The sequence below is a fragment of the Phacochoerus africanus genome, chromosome X (genome assembly GCF_016906955.1).
Source record: "Phacochoerus africanus isolate WHEZ1 chromosome X, ROS_Pafr_v1, whole genome shotgun sequence".
Lineage (NCBI taxonomy): Eukaryota > Metazoa > Chordata > Mammalia > Artiodactyla > Suidae > Phacochoerus > Phacochoerus africanus.
The window spans coordinates 121,927,971-121,946,419 of record NC_062560.1 but is presented as its reverse complement, the minus strand read 5'-3'; the positions used below and the strand labels follow the sequence as shown (position 1 = coordinate 121,946,419).

General features: G+C 39.9%; 1 pseudogene; it reads left to right on the top strand.

Annotated features, from left to right (window-relative positions):
• The first annotated feature begins 3,199 nt into the window (after positions 1-3,199).
• Positions 3,200-17,989, top strand: LOC125118136 (heat shock 70 kDa protein-like; annotated as a pseudogene).
• Positions 17,990-18,449: the final 460 nt, after the last annotated feature.

Genomic DNA, 18,449 nt, shown 5'->3' with positions numbered 1-18,449 from the left:
AGTGTCCTCTGATACATATTAATAGCAAAACAAATTCCTCTAAGCAGATTCACCTTAGGTTATTACTGTGCAATATTCATTATGAAAAACTATCTTGTTAAAATGATAGTAACAGCAAATTATTCTTTGATTGTCTTATGTTATGACTAATTAAAATCCAAAACACAACTCTGACCTCAGTATGATTTAATGTTCTCCTGCTATTTCCCTGGATTTATGACCACTTTCTCTAGTGTAATTTTCTATATTGGGGAAAAACGACTAATATATTTTTACTTTTGGATATATATGTTCCAAGATAGAAAGACTGACTTTTACATTTTTAGAAATAATTCAAATACAATGTATAAGCAAAGTTAAATTTAATATATAACTATACAGCCAAGCCAAAATGCTTTTCTTTTCTTTTTCTTTTTGTTATAAATGGCTGTACCCATGGCATATGGAAGTTCCCAGGCTAGGGATGGAATCCAAGCCACAGGTGCAACAATGCTGGATCCTTTAACCCATTGAACCAGGTTGGGGATTGAACCTGCCCCTCTGCAGTGACCTGAGCCGCAACAGTTAGATTCTTAACCTGCTGCACCACAGCAGGAACTCCCCAAAATGCTTTTCTTAATCAAAAGGATATGCTTTTCTCAGTGACCGTGCCAGTTTTTAGAGGTATAATCAAATGTGTGTGTGTGTGTTTGCTTAAGGATTAAGATTACCTGGAGTTCAGTTCTAGGCCTCCTTTTTGTCATCTGCAATGTAACCAATTTGGCCTTTTTTTTTTTTTTTGTCTTTTTGCCATTTCTTGGGCGGCTCCTGCGGCATATGGAGGTTCCCAGGCTAGGGGTCAAATCGCAGCTATAGCCGCTGGCCTATGCCAGAGCCACAGCAGTGCAGGATCTGAGCCGTGTCTGCGACCTACACCACAGCTCACGGCAACGCCAGATCCTTAACCCAGTGAGCAAGGCCAGGGATCGAACCTGCAACCTCAAGGTTCCTAGTCAGATTCGTTAACCACTGCGCCACCACGGGAACTCCTGGTCTTTCTAATTATTAAAGCTGTTTCCATTTGTGCATTTTATTTGGTACCTTAATTTCCATAGGTCAACTGGAATAGAAAAATAAGACACAGCTTTGACAGAGAATAGGTTCCAAAAATATTTGCTAATTGAAACAAATGTTGAAAATGGAATGGTTAGCCTGAGTATTCTGCTCAGAACTGGTTTGCCAGTGGGGAATTCCAGGTCGAGGGAGGACTGTTAACTCCCTGGTGACCAAATACTCATGATCATCATTTACCTCCTGACTTGGCATGACAGAACTTTGGTCAGGCTTCTGTCCTCGCCACAGGCCGCTGACATTGGGCTCACCTGAAATTTAAGCAAGCACCAAGGGGCTTCAGTTTGTTCCAAGAATAGAGAATTGGTTGACCACAGAGAGAGATACTTCCTGTTGGAGAACTCTGATTTTACCAGCCTGCTCAATCCCACCATTTGCCCCTCTCTCCCACGGAGTTCCCACGAGCCCCACTTCCTCCTCTAGTAAAACAAAAAGCCTTTCTCTGTTGCATTGTGAGACATTTGCAGATCCTGAGGTTGGGGTAGTTTCCCTGCTGTAATAGTCTTTTTGAAGAAAGAGTCTCCTCTGCTGAGTCCAGGTTTGTTCCAATCTGGCCCGGGACAGGCAGACTGATCTTCCCAGTTACACTTTGCTGATTCATACAATTAAGCATAAAGATGGAACTATGCCAGGTTGATTCCTCGATCTGAATTGCTATTTTTTTTTTTTTTTTTTGGCTGTTCCATAGCATGTAGAAGTTTCTGGGCTACAGATCGAAACCAAGCCATAGCAGCAACCAGAGCCACAGCTGTGACAACATCAGATCCTTAACCCACTGAGCCACACAGGAACTCCCTGAATTTCTCTATTGTGATCTCCATCCTCTGACCTCACTCAAACCCTCCTGCTTTGAATATTTTGTCTTTGTCGTTACACATAGAATTGAGTCTAAATCCTATTTTCTCTTCAGTGTCTCTAAAATTGATGTTTCTGAACATTCTTCTCATGTGATCCTTTGACTTATTTTTTCAGGATCTGTTTGCTCATTATTTTCCCCTCATCCAGTTCTCGTAATTGAATTACGTGTATCTAAGGGCTTTGCTTTAAACTTTCCTTTGTACATTGTTTTTGTTTCTCCCATGGCTTAAAGGGTGTTTGCAATTATTTCCCCTTCCCAAGCAGTATATTTCTTGTTTTCCCATTTGTCTGCATTCCGCAACTGGATATTAAACCTCGTTGGGGCCTGTGGGACAATGACAAGCCTCAGCGAGATTGGTATGTCCTGTGAGGAAACAACATGCCTAGAGTAGGACTGTTTGAAAACTTCGAATTGAGACTTCCTTGGCCTCTCAGTGTTTCCAGAAATTTTTGTAACTGAGTGGTGTGATTGTGGACAACTAATGAGAGGCTCTTGCTAGCCCACACTCTACTATAAAACATAATCATTGTCTCTGGACAGGCTTGTCTTCACCCTCATTTTATCTGGACTTGTATGGACCATTGGCCAGTAAGTTCACTGACCAGCAGGCAGCTGAGCAGTAGAGAAAACCTATTATTATTTAACCGTGTTGGACCTAATAATGATTTTTAAATATGAGAGTGGAAAATAGTACAGTAAAATTATGAAAATATGTGAAGTAAAAGTGGCAGGAAATAATATGGGAGAGAATGTAAATAAATACAGGGAGAGAATGAAAGGAAAGGAAAAACAGGGAATAAAACAATAGAAAATAAAATAAAGTATAACCTGTGCTACCATCAAAGTAACAGTACAAAAACAAGACTGAGAAAATAGAAATGTATAAATGTGAGAAAGGGGAAAATATGTGAAAATGAAAGAATAGGAGAGGAAGTTTAATGTGGAAAAGATGAGACGGTAAAATGACGTTTGAAAATGAAAGATGTGAAAGAATAATAGACATGAAGAGGATATGCTGAAAATACGAGATTAAACAGGAAAATAAAAAAGTACAAGAACATTTATGGGGTAAAAGTGAGAAAATGAGTAGAAGATGAAGTAAACTAAGAAGCCTGGTAATGAGAAAATAAGAATGCCACATAAGAAAAGCGTGGGAGCAAGCATGAGAAACTAGACTGGGAAAGAAATGGGACAAGAATGAGGAGAACGAGGAGTTTGCGGAAATGAGACATGAAAAAGGAGAATGAGAACATATACAAACGAGAACATTTTTTTTGGAGTTGGCGGAAATGTGAGCTGACAAGCCACACAGGAGAAGGAAGGGAGGGCAGGTCGGCCGATTTGGGAAACAGCGCAGACCGCACGTGCAGATACCAGCACTGGCAGAACACGCGTGTCTACCCCCGGCTGGCAGGCACCAGCCTTGTGGCAGCTGGGGTTGGAGTCAAGGGTTGAGAGCCAGAGCTGGGAGCTGGACCAGAAATCAAGTGTCCTGGAGTCAGGTCAGGGAGGCAGCGGGGCAGGATGCTGCAAAGACTCCAGAACATTCAGGATGGAGTGGGGCAGGCGAGGGTGACATTGACACCCCCCCCCCTCCCGGGTTTGGCGATCATAACTTTGCTGGGGAGGGAAATGTATGACCCTATCTTTACCCTGAAGTTTGAATTTGTTTGTTATAATTTGGCTAACCTCGGAGTCTCGCAGTTGGCGCTTTCAGAGTGCCTTATCATTTCTTTACCTTTCCTCCAGGTTGGAGTTTGTGCTCTTTAAGAAAATCTGTAGAAGAGGCTTTTGCTTTGTAAAAGAGGACAATCTAGCCTCACCAGTTGCTGTACTGAAGTGAGAAGCCCTCGTGTGATGCAGACAGGATTGCTTTGGACGCGTGGGTGGGTCTGTTTTCGCTAGGGGAGGGCCCTTTGCTTGAGCGCAGAAAGGCCTTGGACCCTGAGAATTCAATGTCTGTTGTTTTCCCTGTGTTTTGCACTCTTTTACTGTTAGGTCACGTATTTGGCATTGCCCTAAACATTTTTCTTTTTTGTTAGGTTTACAGATTTTCGACAGGCAGTAAGTGGCCTATCGAATGCCTCAGTGGTCATTTATTTAAATTCTATTTTAATGACAAGTGATACTACTTTTTAGGGAAGGGAACAGAGCTGGTTTCTTTGCTGTGTGTACTAAATTAAACCAATAGTTTTGGATCTTGAACGAAGGATAAATGTCTCTTGTAGCAGATGTCAGTAACCTTGTGATTTTTGAAATGTGAAACAGCTTATTAAATTTTTATATAAGCTATTTTCAAAGAATATTATATATTGTTTTTAGAAGCTTTATATGATGAATGAATAAAAGTGAATCATTAGGTTTTAGGAATTAGAAGTGCACTTGAGCAAGTGAATAAGAGAGAATTTTTTTCCCTAGGCAAATGTGTATTCATGGCGCCATCTAAACTAGGAATTTACAGATGGAAAAAGAATACCTCAGCATGAATCAGTAAATCCTTTTACAATGCAGCTATTTCTCCATGGAAATTTCAGTTTCTTTAGAGGAAAAAGGTGCCTTGATGGAGAATGAATATATATATTCATTATATATATTCATATATATATATATAAACTTTTTTTTCCTTGCATAGAATAGAACATTCAATGTGTAGTGATAAGATCTATCAGGAACTGTTACTTCTAGCCAGTGGGTTGGTACTTGGCATTGCTTAGAGACTTGCATCTACGAGTTGACTTAGTTAAATTCATTTTTTCCCACCAAATGCTTGCTTCTCCCATATAACCTATTCTTTTTTTTTTTTTTTAACCCTTTAAGCACTTAAAAATAGTTATTGTCAGTATGTGGTGTGTTTTAAAAATGAATCAATATTCTTACCCCTTGTCTTGGTTTCTAACCTCTACTTCTTCAAAGTGTGCAATTAAATGATTTCAACATATTCACATGGAGTTTTTAGGGAGCAGAGTTTACCACCCCAAATATGTCTCTTTGGGATAATTATTATTTTAACCTGGTTATCTTTTAAGAAACAGCAGATAAGGGGAAAACTCTGAAAACCAAGTAGAAGTTATCCTTTTGTAAGAAACATTTAAACTTATAAGGAAAATCTCCATTTGTTAGGGTGTCTTCCTCTCTGTAACTGTGAACTGAAGTTTGGCACTTGCCATCTGCCTCTACATGGACTAAAACATGAGCCACTACGGCTACCAACCCACAGCACTGCCTGAGTGGAGCTCGGGCTAGAGACTAGGAGTGAGGCACTCTGTGCTCTAGGAAAACTGGAAGGACAGGCCTTCAGATAGTCAGATATTTTTAGGAGAAGGTTTTATGTGCCCAATTCTTGGATCTCCTCATAGCCAGAAAAACACTAAAACCCGCCATAGTGATGTCTGCTCCTTGTGACTGGTAGCAACCTTCAGGCGATCAGCAACAAACGTTTGTAAAATGTGTGTGTGCTGCACGCACCTCCCCTTCACCTTTATCCTATCCTGATATTCCCCCCTTTTCCTCCTTGGGTGGTATTTCAACCTCATCTGTGGTTAAGAATAAAAGAATGCCACAGTCCATGTGAATGCGGTCACCTCCAAGGGTGAGAGCCGGTGAGTCGCGCAGGCTATGAAAACTCAGGATACTGGCCCTGATAGCTGATGTGCATATCAAAGGAATGATTTCAGTGAGCCCGGGCCTCTCTGATTCCTGCTCCCTGCCCTTTGTTGCAAAAACTCCTATATTTCCTAGCTCCCCCATCACCACCTCCAAGCGGTTTCTCAGGGCTACCTGAGATGCTGTCTACAGGGGTTAAGTCCTAATTTCGCCCCAAATAAAACTTAACTCTCAACTTTCAGACTGTATTTTTTTTTTAACATACCTACAAGAGAGTGACTAAATCTGGAAATGTATCCGTGGAGAAGGCCTAGACTTAAATCTGCATAACAGCCTTGCCCTTGCTGGTCACCTGCCATAACTGCCCCCCAACATCTTTCTTTGGTCTTTAGCTAAAGACGATATTTAAGGTGGTGACTTGGGCCATTTGGGCAAGTTACTCAGTTTTCCTGGGTCTCTCCCATGTATGCATGTTATTAAACTTAGATTTTCTTATTAGTTTGTCTCATGTCAATTTAATTCTTAGACCCAACCAGAAGAGCCTAGGATATAGAGGAAAAGTTTTCTTTTTCCCAATAAGATCTTTCAGGATGTTAGGAAATATATATGAAATTCAAGAAAATGCTTAGTCCCTAAATATCTTACGAATAATTATTTTAAAGTAATAATTTCCATGGAGTTCCCGTCGTGGCACAGTGGTTAACGAATCTGACTAGGAACCGTGAGGTTGCAGGTTCGATCCCTGGCCTTGCTCAGTGGGTTAAGGATCTGGCGTTGCTGTGAGCTGTGGTGTAGGTCACAGATGCAGCTCAGATCCGGCATTGCTGTGGCTGTGGTGTAGGCCGGTGGCTACAGCTCCAATTGGACCCCTAGCCTGGGAACCTCCATATGCCACGGGAGTGGCCCTAGAAAAGGCAAAAAAAAAAAAAAAAAAAATTCCCAAATGGATTACATGTTTCTAAATTATTATATTTACTAAGTTGTTTTTATTTGTACATTTTATCTCATTATAATTAACTTCTAGATCTATGTTTACTTATCTGTTGGTTCCTGTTAGTTTCATTTTTAGCATTCAGTCTTCTGCCTTATCAGAGAATGTTTGAATCAATATTCCCATAAATTAATGGTAGGGGTTTTACAAACTACAGAATGCAAAGAGACAAATTATTCTTCAAATTGGACAATCCAAGGATTATTTCAAAGATGTTTCCCTTGTAACTGGCAATGCAATAATGTGGCAATTAGAATTGAACCATATAAATGTGTACTCCAGTTTTGAACCCTAGAAAGGTGACAGTGTAATGAGATTTGACAGCATGTAGAAAGGTGAAAACTCATTAACAAGCTAGGATCTGCATTAAAAAAATTGATTAGCATTTTTGTATTATGTAAGAAGATTTGCTTAGCATTTCAGGAGGAGAGCAGCAGTTGTGTGGCATTTAAATCTATTCTGAATTAAAAATGATCAGTTTTTAAAAATTACAGAAAATTCTTATGCAAATGAAATATAATCAAGCCGTGCTTCAGACTCATTATGCGTGATTGATATGCACCATAACTTGCTTACTAATTCAAGGAGCAGAGGAATTCCAGTTATCGTTGTTGATGCAGTGCTGTGCCACACTGCTGGAAGTGATATTAAATTGATTACGATAAACGGTGTAAACCAACAAGGTGGGTCCTTATCCAACTTGACATTTATTTTATATGAAAGGATGAGAATTTCTTACTATCCTAAAAACCTTAGCTTCCTCATAAGCATCGAGATCTTTCTGAGGCTCTTAGAGATATGAAAATCAAGAGCATGAGGGAGAATATAGGTAATAGAGAACACTGCTTTGTAATGATGTTGCCGGAATTCAGCCCTCTGTCTGCCAGGGCCTAATTGAAACGCAGCAGAGACATAGTTTTGGGTAAAGGAGAAAAAAATAGCTTTATTGCTTTGCCAGGCAAAGGAGGGTCACAGCAGACGAATGCCTTAAACACTGTGCCCCCCCCTCCTTAGAAAGAATTGCGACGAGTTTTATAGTAAAGAGGAGAAAAAGAAGTTTTCAGATAGGAATCAGGATTGGGACAAACATGCCTTCTTCTTTCTTTGGGGGAATCTTAGTCATCAAAGCTGGAGTCAGGAGATCTCGGCATGAGCAGGATGGTGGTCTTCTGGGTTATTGCCCAGAATAAGAGGACTTGCGAAAAGGGCATATTGATCAGAGATTAGAACAAACTAGGAAGATTCCTGAAAAACATCACGTGGTAATCATTTTTAACCCACAGGCAATTATGCTCAGGCTGCCTAATCTTTAGCTTACAGGTGATTGTGTTTAGGGTGCAGTTAAGTCAGGGAGAAGGACAAGAAAGGACTCTAAGCTGCTCAATTTCAAAGTAGTCATTTATAAAAGAAGCATAAGGAGTATAACTTTTCTCTTAGGTGTGTAAGATGCCTGCGATGTGTATCCCTTGAAATGGAACCAGGATCCTGCCCCAAGGCTGTACTATTGTTGCTTGGCTGGTCCTCCCTTCCCTGATCAACCGCTGTCTGAACCTGTCCCCAGGAACTCAGGGAAGGTCATGGTGGCTGAACGAGGCCCATTCCCTAAGAACGAGAAATGGGGGGGACACAGAAAGTCTCTTGCACCCAGGAGCCCCACAGGGCCGTTTCTGGTTTCAATGCCTTTAGTGGATGACATTTGCTTGTTGGCCTAAAGCTTTGTTTATTCCTGATCGGTAATTAGAGATTTCCCTAATGTAATTTCTTCAGTGAGTTCACATCTAGTTGTGAAAATACTTGGTAATGAAACTGCAAATTGGGCTAACTTTGGAAAACTGTGAAGGTAACATACCCAAATTTCTCACAGCTTCCAAAGATTTAACAATGTTTATGTCACAACCTACAAAATCCGTAGCGGTCCATTTTAGCATTCTTTGTCTAACTTTAGAATTTTGACAGCACTGATTGGTTCAGGATAAAAGCTACAGTTGATATATCAAAAATGTGTTTATTTTTTAAGTTTTAAGAAGACAGATTTTAAGGTGGCTTTTTTGATACTGCTTGCAAGTTGAATGTACCTTAGAAATCTATGATGTCAACATGCTCAATTTTCTCGGATTTCAGTTTTTAAAATTATTTTTTTAGTTAATATTTTTAAGGTTTTTTTAAAAACACAAAAACACGTTGATTCATGATAAAAGCCAATGTTGGCCTATTTAAAGTGTTTCTTTCCTCTTTTGTAAGTTTTATGTGACAAATTTTAAAATATATTTTTCATGCTAATGTTATGTGATTTCTGATTTTAAATACTTTTGCTATTGGTAGCATTTTTAATTGGAATTTTAAGTGATACTTAATTTTAATGATTTTAATAGTAACCTATTTTCATGGTAGAAATTTTGCAAAACGGAAATGTATGAAGGAAACGAAATCATAAAAATCATATTGAAGGGGAGCAGAATATGTCACCCCCACTCCAAAATATGCCTCTTTGGCATAAGGAGTATTTTGAGCAGAATTAAGAAAAGCTCTGAAAATCAGTAGTAGAGGTTACCCTTTTTGTAAGAGAAATTTACGTTTATAAGGGAAACCTCCATTTGTAAGGGTGTCTCCCTCTCTGTACCTGGAAGAGAAGGACTAAATCTCTCTAAACTCTTGCTAATGGAGAAGTCAGTGAATTAAATCTGTGTAACAGACTTACCCTTGTCTACCATGCTTTTATTTTCCTGGACACTCCCTTTAACTGACTCCCCATCCCCTCAACATAATTTGCCTTTAGATGGAGATGATATTTAAGGTGGTGTCTTGGGCCATTTCAGGGAGGTTTCCATTTTCCTGGGTTTCTCCCATGTGTATAGGAGGGATCCATGGTATTAAACTTCTGTTTGTGTTCCTCCTGTTAATCTGTCTTTTATTACAGATGTCTCAGCTAAGAATCTGGAAGGGTAGAGAGAAAATTAGTTTTTTTCCCCCTACAATATGTAATATTATAATTCAGAGTTAACCATGGTTAACATTTTTTTTATTGCCTTCGAGTATCTCCAGTATAGTGTTCTCCAATGTTTATTAAAATCTGGTAGAAACATTTAAAATGTCTGAATATTAGGAAACATAGCAGATTTGTGACTTCACTTTTGAAACTGAGGATATCTTATTTTTTATTTGAAATGTGTAATACTCATATTAAAATGTCTTTGCTTCTATGTTCTGTTGCCATTCCTCTGGAGATTGTTAGAAATGTATGGATTCAGAACCATATAGTATGGCATGGTCCTCTCTAGAGTAGGGTTTCTCAGATTTAGCTTGATGACACTTCGCTCCAGCTTATTCTTTGTTGTGGGATCTGAAGAGAGTGAGGGGATAAGCTATGTGAGATAGCAGTAATTCAAGGCACAAGTGACAGTAAGTGCAGAGGCCCTATGGCAGGAACAGCTTAGGAAGAGCAGAGTCTACAATGGCTGAGAGCAGTAGGCAGGGAAAAGCAGGGTGTGACAGAAGATAAGATCCTCTGGGTCATGGCGAGTTTTGTGGGAAGATGCCTTCTTTGGCTGCTAAAGAGTAAGAGAGGGAGCTGATTGGAAGCTTTTGAACAGAGGAATGACACTGTGATATACCTGCTACTTCACTGGTTTTCAGATGTCAGAAGTATGGGAGTCCCTAGTATTACCAGCAATTCCGATTCCCCAGTCCCAGTCCAGACCAGTGAAAGCAGATGCTCTGTGAGTCTGCCTTACCCAGTACGGTTTGTCTGGTGATGCTGGCGTGGATGAGGGAGGAGCACACTTTGAAAAACGCTGCTTGAGAGGGTCCTGTCTGGTCACCATAGACAACACAATCGGGGCAAAGGCAAAAGCAGCGAGGTCAGCCGGAAGGCTGTCACGGTATCCTGAGCCAGAAATGCTCAGATCAAGGGGATGTGGCTGTTCATCACCTTCAAGTTATATGTGCTTCTTTTCCTGAACCTGCCTTTGCAGCTCTAAAATGTGCAATATATGATGTCTGCAGACCTTAAAGACTAGAAATATGTGTAGCGTATTTGAAAATATATATTCAGAATATGATTAAGTCCAATAAAATGCATGATTTCTACATGGACTCCTGACTCCCTCCCGCCCGACGTTGGCCTGTGGTTTCGGGAAACTGTGGCCTCATGCCCCTTCCCAGGCACGGCTTACAAATGATGCCTCCACTTTCCACTCACCTGCTAGAAAGGTACTGTCTTGAAAGCTCAGGCCACATCAAATACATCTCTGTATGTCCCTAGGCAGCTTCTCCGCTGACTTCAGCTCCAGGTGAGTGTTGAGTGCAGTGACCAGATGAAGGGCTTTCGTCCTCACCTCAGCACATAAGCTGCCCTTATGGCTCTGATGTAATGCTGCTTTGCATGGTGCAGTCCTCTTGTCTGTACCGTATTAATAATTTTTGCAGAGGCTCTATCTAGGTATTAAAAATCCCAACTTCAGGCAAGTCAGCTGGGCCTCAGCAAAGTTAAGTGACTCGTATAGGGTCAGTCTTCTCAAATGAGATGGAGCCAAAAACAGAATTCCTATTTTTCTGATTCCATTATACCACATGGCAGTGTGTGGCTGTGTGTGTGTTTGTGCATGCACGCATGCATGCACATGAATGCAAATGTGCTTGTGAGAAAGTGTGTGTATTCTGTTCTGTAGCTGAACAACAGTTATAAATATTTTAATTTTTTTCTCTTGCAAATATCCACACGTGTTTAGAATAGAGTGTTCTTTATTTTTGAAATATTATTTATTACTGAAGAATATCAAACTAGGGAAATGAATAATACAGTGATTACCTGTGTACATATCACCCACCTGAAGAAATAAAACATTACTATATGTTAAATCCTTTGATGTGCCCTCCATGATCTCATATGCTTCTCTGCCCTTTTAGGCTGTACTACATTTTTAGTATAATTTTCAAATGAGTGCTCTTTCATATATTAACAGTTTGGTTTGTTTTCTTTTTTTGTTTGTTTTTCTTTTTAGGCTGCACTTGCAGCATATGGAAGTTCCCAGGCCAGGGGTTGAATCAGAGCTGCAGTTGCCAGCCTATGCCACGGCCACGGCAATGCCAGATCCAACCTGTATCCGTGACCTACACCACAGCTCACGGCAACACTAGATCCTTAACCCACTGAGCTGGGCCAGAGATCGAACCCATGTCCTCATGGATAATAGGTTTGTTACCACTGAGCCGCAATGGGAACTCCCATATTCACAGTTTAGTTTGTGCCAAAGACTAATCACATGTATATGTATATATTCATGTAAATATATATGTGTGCATGTATATATGTATATAAATATATGCTTGATGGTTCTGAAACTATAATTAAGATCAGTAATAACATACTGCATGTCTATAGCAATTTATATTTACAAAGTACTTTGAAATATTTCATCACATTTTACTTTTATTAATTGACATGTCTGTCTTCATCCTTAGAACCTGCAAAGTCTCTGAAAGCCAAATGAATATGATGTGTGAGGCTGGTTAGTGCAAGATAATCGTTTTAGATATTCCTATATCCTAACCCCTGTACATGGCTAGAGAATAATCCTTCAGAATTCTTTTTTTTTTTTTCTTTTTATAGCCACACCTGTGGCATTAGGAAGTTCCTGGGCTAGGGGTCAAATTGGAGCTGCAGCTATAGGCCTACACCACAACCACGGCAATGCCAGATCTGAGCCGCATCTGCAACCTATGCTGCAGCATGCAGCAATGCCAGATCCTTAACCCACTGATCCAGGCCAGGGATGGAACCCATATCCTCATAGAGATGTCAGGTCCTTAACCTACTGAGGCACAGCAAGAACTCCCAGAATTCTTAGTTCTGAATAGTCATTAATGTGAAGCAATGGGTACTATTCCACTTTTGAGTTGTAATCAAATGCACCATCTATATGCATAAATACATTTTAGCTCGTGACATTATTACATATAAAAATTGACATATATTTGACTTAAGAGCAACACTTGCAGGTTTCTTGGAACCTCTTGATATTCTTTATTGACAGTTCTCATAAATCAGATTTTCTCCTGTGCTTCCTTTCCTATTTCTGGTTAGATAGATCTGGATGAATTATCTCCCTCTGTTTTGTTCCTTGGCTTTTCCAGAGCCACATTTTTCTCTGGAAAGGGGAAAGAAAAGTCAACTGATTTTCTTTCTCAGACTCAGAATGGGTAGAATAATTTTCTATTTTTTTAGGCCATTATTCTCATCTTCCAAGGCATTTTATTATCTTTAACCTGATTTTTTTCCCCTAAGGCTAAACCACCATTTTTATATTAGGGATGACAGCTGCTAGGGCATTGTATAAAGGACTGAAGAATAGTTGAATTAGAAGAAAAGCAAAGGGAGTTCCCGTCGTGGCGCAGTGGTTAACGAATCCGACTAGGAACCATGAGGTTGCAGGTTCGGTCCCTGCCCTTGCTCAGTGGGTTAATGATCCGGCGTTGCCGTGAGCTGTGGTGTAGGTTGCAGGCGCGGCTTGGATCCCATGTTGCTGTGGCTCTGGCGTAGGCCGGTGGCTACAGCTCCAATTCAACCCCTAGCCCGGGAACCTCCATATGCCGCGGGAGTGGCCCAAGAAATAGCAACAACAACAACAACAATAACAACAACAACAACAACAACAAAAAAAAAAAAAGAAGAAAAGCAAAGTTTACCCTTGGCCAGCTGGTATATACTAAGTAATGTCAGGAAATGAATGCAGTAGGGTTGTAGCACAGGGAGGGAGGTGATCCAGCCTTACTTATTAGCGAAGTCCTATGGCTCTCATGAAAAAATTTGTTCTTGGCAATACGGGAAGTAATGACAGATCTTGGATAAAGGCATACAAATCATTTGTTTTTGTTGCCTGAATCTCTTATGTTACCAAATGCAATTCTTATGGTAATTATTATTTTGTAGAGAACTGGTTATATCCATGAACCTCAAAGAGACGGATTTGTTAGTTAAGAAATACCCAACTGGTGAAAGGAATAATACAGTGGTTACCTGTGTGCACATCATCCAGCTGAAGAAATAAAACATTACTTATGGTTCAAGGCTTTAACTTACCATTTTTACCCTTTGGAAATCTGAAAATCTTTCATTTGAACTATATTAAGTCTCTCAGGCTATTGGAGCTATGAAAGAGATGATTTGTTCCACAGTTGGGGAAGATGGTGTGGAATACTCTATGGATCGCTCAAGTTCACAGAAGTAGAAGGCTCTCTAGGAAGAGGGGTGGGAAGCAGCATTTCCAACCCAGGCTGCTGTAGCTTAGAGACTTCCACACTTGTCTAGGACATTACTTGTCAGATTTCAAATTGTTCTTTCCACTGTATGTTGAGTATTGGGCTTAAAGCTAGCTGGCATATTAACGTAGAAGATATTTCACAAATAGCTGCCTAGAGAGTCTAAAGGGTAACTTTACCACACGCTATAAGGGGAGGAAAGCATGTTAAAAAGAAAGATTATAAATGAACTAGATGTTGTGTCCTAATGAAGAAAATGTAATCCCTCCCCCTCCCCAGTGATAGAGCCTCCTAACAAGGGATTACTTTGGCATTATAGCCCAACAAAAATACTTGATGACATTGCTGTGCAATCATTCTGCATGAAATTGGGCTTGGCTGTGTCAAGACTGACAACATGGGGGCTGGTATAAATTGTAGTTCAGCTAACTACTTAGTACTGAAAGCAAATGATAAACATGTAATTCCTGAAAACAAGGGATGGTTTATGAAAGAAACATTTTCTACTTTAGGAAAAAAGGCTTCATGAAATTCAAGAGGGTTTTGTTTTTAAAACACTACTTACTAATTGCATTTAAGCATAAAAATAACTCTCAAGGTTTTCTTTTGGTCTGCGCCATACTGTTGCGTATACAGTATTTAATTAGATGATTCATTAAATTTATGAATGTTTTCAACCCATGTTGAATATAACTTATTAAATTTTAATTTTAAATGACACTGTAATAACCTCCTTTGGAGTCACTCTGCTTAGGCTGGCTGTGACTACAGATATTTGTCTATTCTGCCTATGTGGCTGGACGTGCCTGCACACATAGAGCAACTCAACAGCTTTTCTTCCCTCTAATCTCTACCTGCGTTCAGCCCAGGTATCACTTAGCAACTTTTCTTTGGCTCTTTCCCAGTGATCTGCACATAGAGATATTCAGCAGATGCTAAGTAATGAAAGTAATGTCTGTTTGAGCAGCCAGTGTAGTCAAATGAAATAATTGCAAGATTTAAAAAAGTCTATAAGTATCTGTGCAATCTAGGGCCATCCTTTGACCTCTGTGGGCCTTAATTTTCTTACCTGTCATCCGATTGCCTTAGACTCAATGGTTTCTGAAGACCAGCCCAGCATAAACCTTCTCTAGTTCCATGATCCCCTCCCCTGTCATCCCTGCCTGCTATCATCAGTGCCGTCTTTACCTCCACTGAAGATGCTGCACTATATTGTTACCTTAATGTCATACACTTAAGTATTTGTTGTGCTGCAGTTTTGCAGATCTATCAATAACTTCTACATTGTGTTTGGAGAGAAAAACAGCCTTTTCCTGTAAACTGAGAACATTACTACCTGTTTGAAATCTAGATTATCAAGCTAAACCTTCTTCTGGTTGGGAATGGCCCTTGCCTTCCTGCCCTCTAATTTCCCCCACAGATATTTCCTGGCTGCTTCCATTTAGTGCTTGGATGGGGAGTCAGAAGGACTAGCTACCATATCTCCATCTGCTACCAAATTCCTGTCACCAAGGGCCACTTACTTCCCAGATTGTATCTCAATTTCCCCAGCTGTCTAATTAGGGACCTTTATTTGATTTTATCTAAAATCCATTATGTTCTGATTCTGTATGAATCTGTGTTTGGGGATGTAAATTATTTAGAGACAAGGACAATCAAAAGAACTTTTAATGAGCACTTACTCTGCATCCAAATGGTAGGCATACTTTAAAGGTAAGGAAACTGAGTAGTAGAGAGGGTAAAAAGGATGCCTAATCATTAGTAAACTAACAAAGCTATAAATTTCAGTCAGGACTTGAATGTGTGTACCTGATTCCATAATCCATACTGGCTGGAAAGGTTAATTGGATCTATTTTATTTTATTTAGTTTATTTGGTAGGTGGTGGGGAACAAGTTTTTAATCAAGGGTTAGTATGATTAAAGGCATAATTTAAAAAGGTCAACACGATGGTGTTCCTAGAGGATAGCAGCCATATTGAATTTATCCCTTTACTTTCAATATCTAACAGTGTTTAGTGATACACAATTTGATGTTTATTGAATGGATGGATGGATGGGCAAATGAATGATGGTAATGAATAAGTCATGAAATCAGAGAAAGGAGAAATATTAGTGATAATGCTACTATGATAATCTGGACATGAAATAATAATAAAATCAGAGTGGGACAGGATACATGCAAAGAGAAAAAGTGGACTGGACCTAGAAAAAAATTAGATGTGGGCATGAGAGAAGCCAAGATGACCCCAAGGTTTTCGAAACCTTGCTGGTTGCCATGGTGGTTTGATATCATTCTCAGTATTCTGGTGGTCACCTTGTAATCAGGCATCTATTGACAAATGCAGGGGAGGCCTGAAAACAATAGAAAACAAGTAGGACACATTGCCATTTGAATGAATTGTAAAACTGAATCCATTTATATTTGAGTTTGACCCACATAAGGACTAAAATACAGGGAAAGGAAGATGGTGGAGAAAATAGAGACTATAGCTCTCATACAGAGATTATTGCAAGAGGCTACTGTTTTATTTTTTTACATTTTATTGGGATATAGTTTATTTAAAAGGTTGTATTTGTTTCAGGTATACAGCAAAGTGAGTCAGTTATACATATACATATATCACAGAACATTGAGTAGACCTCCCTATGCTACACAGTGTTCCTTGTTAGTTATCTATTTTATATATATTAGCATCTATGTGTTAATCCCATGCTCCCAATTTATCCCTTCCCCATGGTTTCCCCTTTGTAATCCTAAGTTTGATTTTGAGATCTGTGAGTTTGTTTCTGTTTTATAAATAAGTTCTTTCATATCATTTTTTGTTAGATTCCACATATAAGTTATTGTTGACACTGATTTTTTAAAAAAAACTATTTCCACCTCACTTTCCCCCCTTTTCTTTCTTTAATCAAGATGTCTGCCTATTGGTACTGAACTGGGTACCATTTACTCATGGGTGGGAGTCTGCCAGCATAGAAAAGTAGAGGTCATTGCCAACCACCAAGGCAAGTGTAGCAGACTACATTAGGTAGCCTTCACAAAGTGAACATCTCATCAGTTGGGTTGCTAAGAGCCAAGAGGCAGTGAACCTCACCAGCACCATTTTTGACTCCAAGAGGCTGATTGGCTACAAGTTTGACGATGCCATAGTTCAGTCAGGATGAGCTGGCCTTTCTGAGTGATTTGTGAAAAGGGAAAGCCCAAAGTAATTGTAGCATATAAAAGAAATGATATTTTGTCCCCAGAGGAGATCTCTTCTATGGTTCTAAGCAAGATGAAAGAGTTTACTGAATCCTATTTGGGGGGGAGGAACTAGAGATGCAATAATTACTGCTTCAACATACTTAAATGATTCACAGTGTCAGGCCACCAAGGATGCAGGGATCATCCCTGGTCTTAATATCCTGAGAGTCATTAATGAGCTTCCTACAGCAGGCATACTCCATGGCTTGGATTAAAAAAAAAAAAGAACCCCACCCCCCACCCCAAACAACTGAATCCTTAACAAAAGAAAAACATGCTGATCTTTGATTTAGGGAGTGGCACATTTGATGTATCTATCCTCAGCATCCAGGATGGCATCTTGGAAGTAAAATCCACTGCTCATAACACCCATCTGAACGAGGAAGATTTTGGCAACTGTGTAGTGAATCACCTGATTGAAGAGTTCAAATTTGAACACAAGAAAGAACTCAACAAGCCCACCAGCCCCGATGAGGCAGTGGCATATGGTGCAGCTGCACAAGTGGCCATTCTCACAGGCAACACGTCAGAGGGTGTGCAGACAAGCTCGCTGATGTTTCTGTGCAGGCATGGATACAGCAGAGAGGATATTACATCCTTTATCAAGAGAGATGTGACAGTGCCTGCACAGCAAACCTGGTTGTTCCCGACTTTGACAACCAGACCACTCACTGAAAGTGTATGAGGGAGAATGGGCATTAGCTAAAATAAACTGCTTGGCAAGTTCATACTTTATGGACTCCTCTAGCTTACTGTGGCATTCCTAACAGCCAGGTGACCTTTGACAAGGTTGCCACTATCCTTGTTGGTGTACCTGATGCAGATGGAAATACTTGCCGGAGGAACAAAATCCACATTACTGATGACGAAGGCTGTCTCCATAAAGCTGATGTTGGCCAGATGGTAGATGCAACAGACAAATAGGGAGGAGCAGGTGAAGTCTCTGGAGACGGAGCCAAAGCCAGCAGTACTAGAGAACTCTGCACCTTCAGTAGTGTGCAAACACTTGAAAATCCTACTCTGAGAATCAGTTTCAGTCAAGAAGATAAAAGGAAGATCCTTGAAAAGTGCCAGGAAATGCTAAGTGCCTGCGTATGTAATCAGATTGCTGAAAGGGAGGCTGAGTACGACCAGGCTTCATCCCATGTGGGATCTGGCCCTGCATCAGATGAGCCTGAGCTTAGTGCTGGTGAAGTGGATGAACAGTCATTCTTTGGAAAAACTTTCCTGTTCTCCATAATCATTACACGGTTTCTGTTTCAATATTTCATGCTGAGTTGGCAGCATCAGTGTGTATGCATGATTCAAAACAGTTAATGATAAATATTTGTAAGTGTATTTAGCATTTTGATATTAATGCTTCTATGTCTTGTGGGTTATGAAA